Raw genomic sequence first — 7,488 nt, forward strand, 5'->3', positions numbered from 1 at the left:
CAACAATACCTTCACTCACACCGTCCTCTGCACCAATCTGTCCTTACCCCGTGTTCGTCTGGGGCCGTCACTAAGTGAGGAGCAAAGATTTATTTGCCTTCTGAGCATTGACAAACTCTTTGTGAAGGACCAAGTAGATATTTAGGCTTCGAGGACCATATGGTCTCTGTCACAACTAGTCAAGTCGTCCTTTCAGTGCAAAGCGGTGTAGACAACCCACTCATGGATGGCTGTGGCCACGTTCCAATAAAAGTATTCATAGACACTGAAATCTGAATTTCATACAATTTCACATGGATGTGCCATGGGATAGTCTTCTTTTAATTTTTTTTCAACCTTTTTTTTTTTTTTTTTTTTAATTTGAGAGAGAGTGCAAGCCGGGGAGAGGGACAGAATCCCAAGCAGGCTCTGTGCTTGTCAGCGCAGAGCCAGACGTGGGGCTCGACCCCACAATCCTGGAATCGTGACCTGAGCCAAAATCAAGAGTCGGACACTCAACTGACTTGCCACCCAGGTGCCCCTCAACCACTTTTAAACGGAAGAACCACTTTAGCCTGCAGGCCTGCGGGCAGTCACAGAAGAGGTGGCAGGCCGGCTCTGGCCCCGGGGCTGGGCTGCGCCAGCCCCTGTTCTGGAGGAAGGAGGTAAGTGAAGACAGAGAATAGGAGCACAGGTCTCCTGCTGTCTGGAAGCAGAGGGTCCCTACGGAACTTCTGAAAATGTCCCAGACCCAAAGAGCAACCCTCCTACGCCTTTTTCTGACACATTAGGACACATCTTGCCAACAGACGCCCAAATATAAATGGAAACCCAGTTTACAGCTCTGGTGGCTGGACGCTGACACGCTGAGTGTGGTTCCGTGGGAAGGAGATTTCTCATATTCGTATCTCAAACCGGCATCATGAAGATGAAGGGTGGGATTCGTGCTGTAATTTAAAATTTTCTGGGGCGCCTGGGTGACTCAGCTAAGGGGCTGACTTTGGCTCAGGTCATGATCTCACGGTTTGTGAGTTTGAGCCTCGCGTCCGGCTCTGTGCTGTCAGCCCCACCTCAGATCCTCTAACTTCCCCTCTGTCTGCCCCTCCCCCGCTCGCTCTCTCTCTCTCTCTCTCTCTCGAAAATAAGTAAACGTTATTATTTTTTTTTAATTTTCGGTGCTTGGACTGACACTAAATAGCAAATAAAAACAAAGGAGAAAAAGGAAGAAAGGAAACGCTCGGCATCAGTGCCTCCGTATACATTTCGCTGCTTGCTGGCGAGAGGCACGCCTTTTGCACTGCCGTGGGCCTGCGATGAGGCAGCAGGCCCTGTGTGCGGGGCAGGAGGAATGAAGCATGTAGGGCTGCCTAGAGGAAGGAACGTTTGACCTGGGTCTTGAAAATCAGTAGGGGTCTCCAGGCAGAGCAGCCTGTCCGAAAGGGGCAGAAGGAAAAGCAAAAGTCCCCACCTGGGCTTATAAACACGCGTGGTTGTCTGCTCGGGCTGCACAGTGCGGTGATTCAGAAGATACACATATTTGCCCCTTATCCACGGTTCCTGGCCCGCAGCTCCCAAATCTTGGGATTTCCTGGGCAATAAAGAGCAATCTTTGTTATAATGTGTGGTCTCTTGTCCTCAGTTCCTAAAGTCGCTTCCCAGCCGTAAAGGTGCAATGGTTGTCTTTTTCTCCATAACGAGCCCCTTTCCACCCCAACTGGGTTTCTGTTCACGAGATGGCTGTTGGAGAGTATGTAAGGAGGGGGCTGGTTGCCAAGGAAACCAACCGGGTGATCAGGGAGTTGGAGCTTTCAGTCCCGCCCCTTACTTTCTGGGGAGGGGAGAGGGTGGAGGTTGAAGGGATCACCAATGGCCAGTGAGTTTATCAATTGTGCCTAGGTGGTGAAGTCTCCATAAAAATCCCCAAAGGAGGGGATTTGAGAACTTCCAGGTTGGTGAACCAGAATGCGTCTATGTGCCCCTGTGGCCGGCCCCACACTCTCCACACGGACGGCAGCTCCTTTGCTTGGGACCTCACCCCACTCCTATCTCTTCATCTGGCTGTTGATTAATATCTTTTAAGATCCTTTGTAATAAACTGGCAATCTAGTGAGTCAATGGTTTCTTGAGTTCTGTGACCCAGCTCTAGCAAAGTAATCAACCCCAAGGAGGGGAGCATGGGAACCTCTGATTAACAGCCAGTGGTCTGAAGCCCGGGTGACAACCTGCATGTGTGACTGACTCGGAAGGGGGGACCGTTTTTGTGCGACCGAGCCCCTAACCTGTGGGGTCCGATGCTATCTCTGCATAGATGGTGTCAGAACTGAGTTGAATTGTAGGACACCCGGCTGATGTTGCATGGCAAACCTCCCCCAACACAACAGGGGAACTGACCCAAGGCCGCCTGCCATAACAAAATCCCACAGACTAGGTGGCTTAAACAAGAGAACTGTATTTCCTCAGAGTTCCAAGGGTTGGAGGTTCCTGGGTCAAGGTGCCAGCATTGTTGGTATCTTGTGAGAACTCTCTTCTGGACTTGTAGGTGACCATCTTTTCACTGCGTCGTCACATGGGCAGGAAGAGAGAGAGACAGAGCTCTGATGTCTCTTCTTCCAAAGGCACCGATCCCATCACGAGGGTCACACTCATGACCTCATCTAAACCTAATTATCCCACAAATGGCCTCGTCTCCAAATACCATCGCAGTGGGGGTTAGGGCACCAAAATGTGAATATAGGGGCACAAGTCAGTCCGTAGCAACATGCATGAAACGTTTGGGGAACAGTGAGAAGGCCTGTGTGGTGAGAAGGGGCACTAAGTAGATAGAGCTGCAACAAAACGAGTGTCAGTTTGTAAAGATTCTGCGCCGTGAGATTTAAACTTCACACAGGAAATAGAAGACCTTGAAGTAGGGTCAGATGTGTTTTAGAATGAAACTCTGGCAGTGCATATAGGATACAGTGTACGGGAGTTTGATTCAGATGTAAAGGCCCAGAGAAGTAGAAGTCAGCTAAGGTTATAGTTTGGCTCCCTGGAAAGGGGCAAGGGGACAGGGTGTGGACGGAATGTTCAAATGTCCGCGAATTTAGAATATTCTTCCATGAGTTTAGATCTTATTACTTTCACGGTAACCTTCTTAAAGGTCTATTTTCATCCACTTTAACATTAAGTATACAGACTCTGGCTGACCTCAAAAGCAACCAAAGGGCTGTTCAAACATGAGCTAAAGGTAGTGAATGCTCACGAACTGTGTTGATCTCAAAGCCTGTGTTTCCAATGGATGCGGGCACTACCTGGTCTCCTCAAAACTGATCCGATAACAACGATTACAAGATAATATTCTGATAAAAATCAGGAACTATACCTGCTGGATTGTTTAGTTTAGACATCACAGCAGCAATCAGAAAACCGGAACCGGGATTATTTGTAAGTGACAGGAATGTGGGTCTGGAAAATCCATGAGAACCAAGTTTAACAGTCAGCAGAGGAGTTTAGGAAGGTAATGTGGCACAACATGAACATAGAGGCACCGAGAGCTTTCATAATATAAATAACAGACGTAATAAAGAAAACATTCAATTTACAAGCATGACTAAAAAGATAATACCTAATAGGAAACCTAACAAAAATGTGCAAGACTGTGTAGTGAAGAGTTAACTCTGTGGGCTTGGGGTGTTCAAACCTGACACACTCCAGAGAAAACAACGGCCCTTGACTGGCTCCTGGCAGAAAAACTCTAAGCCTTAGGAACATCCTGTCTGATAAGGATGCCTTTACCTGGGGTCTTGTGTATGCTCACTGTGTGGTCTGTGGTGACTGCCTGTTTTTGTTTGCTTGGGCTCTGGGCCATGCTGTGTCAATCTGATCTCTGGGGAGGCTGAAGATAGAGTGGCTAAGGTGCTCCACGCCTACATGATAGACCTCCAACAAACTTCCCGGGCACTAAGGCTCAGGTGGGCTTCCCTGACTGGCACATGTTGTCACCTATCGTCACTGGGAGAATTAAACGCTGTCTGTGTGACTCCTCTGAGAGAAAACAACTGGAAGCCTGCATCTGGTTTTTCCTGGACTCCACCTATGTGATTTTTTCCTTTGCCGATTTTAATCTGTATTCACTAGCTGTCATAATTTGTAACTGTGATTTAACAGTTTTTCTCTGTCCCATAAGTCCTTTTAGCAAATCATCAAACCTGAGGGCGACCTTGGGGATCCCTGACACAGTTGGTGTCCTAAATGGGATTGGCTGTACTGATCCTGACTTACTGAACCAAGGTGAAAGTGCTCTTTGGGAAAAGGAAAGGTGACTGGGTGCGGTTGATTAATCTTTGGTATTTGAGTGGCTCCTGAGTCACCTGTGATATGAAACAATAGGGGTGCTGTGATCATTTACTAGCCATAAAAATTATCGATGGAATTTAGTATTGACAGACCCAACTCCTGAGAATTTGCCTCACTGGATACATAAGGAAATGCAAAACAGTGAGAAACAAACTAAATATACAATTCTTTGGTGGTCGTTGTCTGCAAAGAGAGGGGGCTGTCCTTCCGCAAGCTCTGACAAGATGGCTGAAGTGGAGCAGAAGGAGCAGCGTGCTTTGCGTAAGTTCACCTACCGTGGCATGACCTTGCCCAGCTGCTAGGTGTGTCCCTGAGCCATTGATGCAGCTGTACAGCACCTACAGTGGGAGAGGCTGAACTGGAGTCTATGGGGGAAGCATCACTCACTGCTGCTGTCTAAGGCCAAGATGGAGGCTCCCTTCATGAGAAGCACAAGGTGGTTAAGGACACACCTGCGGGACATAGTCATCCTGCCTGAGACGGTGGGTGTCTACAATGGCAAGATCTTCAACCAGGTTGAAATCAAGCCCGAGATGATTGGCCACTACCTGGGTGAGTTCTCCATCACCTACTAGCCTATGAAGCATGGCAGCCCTGGCACAGAGGCCACTCACTCCTCAAGCTACATCCTTCTCAAGTAGCCTGTTTGGCCAATAAAGGCACAGACTTTTCTAAGAAGAAGAAGAAGAAGAAGAAGAAGAAGAAGAAGAAGAAGAAGGAGGAGGAGGGTGGAGATAAAGTGAAAGAGAGTGTTCAGTGGGGAACCTCACCCTGTGCCAAGCTTGTATTTCCGCTGATCTGAGCCACAGCTGCTGGCTTCTAGAATGCTACCGAAGGGGGAAAATTATGTTGGAACAACAGATAACAAACACTTCTAAGGAATTCTGGCCACCAAGAGGGCAGTCCAGGTGGCAGGGGGACAAAATTAAGAAATTATTGAAACTGCAGCATATGATGTGATGGAGTTGTTCCATTATGTCCTCAGCTTCCCCTCTTGGGTTTCACAGGTGCTAAGACAATTAGAATAACCCACAAGAGGATGGGGGATAACAAAGGAGAGTCAAGGGACTTGACCCAGCAGCATAGATGTATTTAAACAGTTATTAAGGAATGGGATGAATAAAGCTGAAACAAATGTCTTAACGCAGCACTGGTGGAGGTTGCTGCCAGTCCCCCCACAGTGAAATCTCTTTTTAAAAAAATCTGCTCCATTTACCTTAGTTTGAAGGAATTGGAAACGCCAGAAGGCAGATGATGATGAGAAATCTAAGCTTGAATCACTGGGGGTGATGGTCCAGCAAATCAATTGTGATCAGGATTATTGAAAGAGTCAGGGTCTTTTGACCCAATCTCCAGCTACAGCGCCGAGCCACCTGCATATGTGTGGGTAGGATAATCAGGTACTGGAGACACCTTGACGTGGGACCCCAGTGCACCCTGATTCCCAAACCTGGTGGTGAGGTCCTGATGGGCCTACGGTTACATTGGAAGGATATGAGGATGCCATGGTTGACAGGCTGATGGGGTTAAGGTGACAGTTTAGAGGAAAACTGGAATGTCTGAATGGACTTTATGTGAAGCATTTCCTCTACCTGGACGTGTGCATTGATGGATATTATGTCTGACTAGGAGCCACTTTTTCCACCTAGTATTGAAAACCAGACTAGTAACTGTACATGCTAACGGAAACTATAGAATTGCTTGAGCCCATGCAGTTTGTTAATTTAAAACCATATTGCACACCTGGGGACAAAAGAGATGATCACTTTAATTAATGACACGTTAGAAGCTGGATTGAGGGCACCACAAGTTCTCTGCACGATAGCACTGTGTGGCCCTTGGAGAAGGAGGATGGCTCTCAGAGCTGAGCCCAGGCTGGTGCTTATGACAAAAGTACGTGAGTGCCACCCAGTGGTGGCCACTGGGATTCCGGACCAGAACATTTCCAAATACAAGCTGAGACCGTTACCAGCTTGCCATCCGACATCAATTGAAACTGCCCCAATGACTGCAGATGTAAATAACCTTGGACACTGAAATATGCATAATATGTAGGATGGATGTCAGAGGCACACTTCAATAATGAAGGCAGTGACCTGAGGAGTTCCATAATAATACAGAAGTTGTTTACACAGGAGCATGCTGCTGGGGGTGCAGGGAGGCGCTCCTGTTCATCTGCAGGTGGCCTTTTTCTGGCTAGGGCCAACTTTGGAACCGCCTCCAGGAGCTGTGGGTCTGCAGCTCTCCGTTACCAACAAACAGCAGTTTGTTTTATAGATGGCAACTCCAAGGTCAAGCTTCCCAGCATCACCCTAGTTGGAAGGTCAGTGCACCTCAATCGACTGTTGGAAACACTCCAGTGGAAGGGCAAATCATCTCTGTGTGCTGAAATGCCTGCGGTTTCCTTCGTTGTGATGGAAGAACGGAACAATGAGCAATGAGTCCCTCCGTGTGAGTTTTTACTGGCTCGTGGGCAACGGCCAGTGGTTCAGCCATATGGTCAGGCCGATGGGCCATGGAGAACTGGACAACTAAGGAGATGTCCGTGTCGGGCGTGGCCTATGAAATCACATTAAATAGGACATGTTGAAGAACCCCATCTGAAGAACCCTATGTCAGGACTGGCAGGTGATTAGAACCGGCAAGCAGGTGTGCTGGTGAGCTCACACGAGACGACCACTTGGGTCTGTTGAAATGAATGAACGTGGATGCAGAGACGTGCGGACCATCTACATAGTCCTCTTGCACCTTCAGAGCCACAAAATGCAAGTAAGAACTGTCCCCACTGCCAGTGCGAGAGACAGGCTGCAGATTCCCCCGACGGGGGGAGACCTACCTGCAGCTGGCGAGTCCTGGGACCACGACCGGTAACCCTGGGGGCCGTGATGGGTCCCGCCGGTAACAAACACTGGGTCTGGACTGGAGTTTGCCCAGCTGATGGTGTAGACACAAATGCTCACACGGTAGTGCACCTGGCACGGTGACTGCACAGTCACATTTCTCCAGGTCAAGGCGCACACTCTCTAGTGCATGTATGGCAGAGCGCGGCTCATCCCATGGCCGTGGCGCGCCGCATACCGGCCTCAGAGCCGCTGTCTGACAGAGGATTCGAGTGGGCAACGCAAATGTTTCCTGTCTCGCGGGGGAGACACAAGGCATGGAGGGCTGGCTTAC

General features: G+C 48.8%; 1 pseudogene; it reads left to right on the forward strand.

Annotated features, from left to right (window-relative positions):
- The first annotated feature begins 4,538 nt into the window (after window positions 1-4,538).
- On the forward strand, window positions 4,539-4,955 carry LOC122205654 (annotated as a pseudogene).
- Window positions 4,956-7,488: the final 2,533 nt, after the last annotated feature.

The sequence above is a fragment of the Panthera leo genome, chromosome D4 (assembly GCF_018350215.1).
Source record: "Panthera leo isolate Ple1 chromosome D4, P.leo_Ple1_pat1.1, whole genome shotgun sequence".
Classification (NCBI taxonomy): domain Eukaryota; kingdom Metazoa; phylum Chordata; class Mammalia; order Carnivora; family Felidae; genus Panthera; species Panthera leo.